The sequence below is a fragment of the Triticum aestivum genome, chromosome 2B (assembly GCF_018294505.1).
Source record: "Triticum aestivum cultivar Chinese Spring chromosome 2B, IWGSC CS RefSeq v2.1, whole genome shotgun sequence".
NCBI lineage: Eukaryota > Viridiplantae > Streptophyta > Magnoliopsida > Poales > Poaceae > Triticum > Triticum aestivum.
In genome coordinates this window covers 45847765-45848321 of record NC_057798.1, presented here as the reverse complement: position 1 = coordinate 45848321, position 557 = coordinate 45847765, and positions in this window count along the sequence as shown.

Here is a 557-nt window from a genome sequence, read left to right as displayed (position 1 = left end):
TCTGACGCCTTTTTCTATTTTTAATAACTTATTAGAACTCCGGACTTCTTGTGTTACGGCAAAAACTGGATGCACTTCGTGTAAACTGGACAATATCTTTCGAAGTATCAGGGCCGGTTTCGAACGAAAACTCATATCTTACACTGGCACTTGATTTTTTAAACTTATTACAACTTCAGACTTTTTTGCGTTCAGTACGCACCATTCTAAGCCACGTCATCAATTTTCAACCCTTTCTAACATCATTTGCTCCCCTAGGATGAAACGGTACTAAAGAGGTTGTGACAGGGCTATTTTTAAGAAGCAGAAGAAGAAGAAGAAGAAGAAGAAGAAGAAGAAGAATAAGAAGAAGAAGAATAAGAAGAAGAAGAAGAAGAAGATGATGATGATGATGATGATGATGAAGAAGAAGATGAAGATGAAGAGGAAGAGGAAGAGGAAGAGGAAGAAGAAGAGGAAGAAGAGGGAAAGAAGAGGAAGAAGAAGAGGAAGAAGAGTTAGAAGAGGAAGAAGAAGAAGAGGAAGAAGAGGAAGAAGAAGAGGAAGAGGAAGAAGAG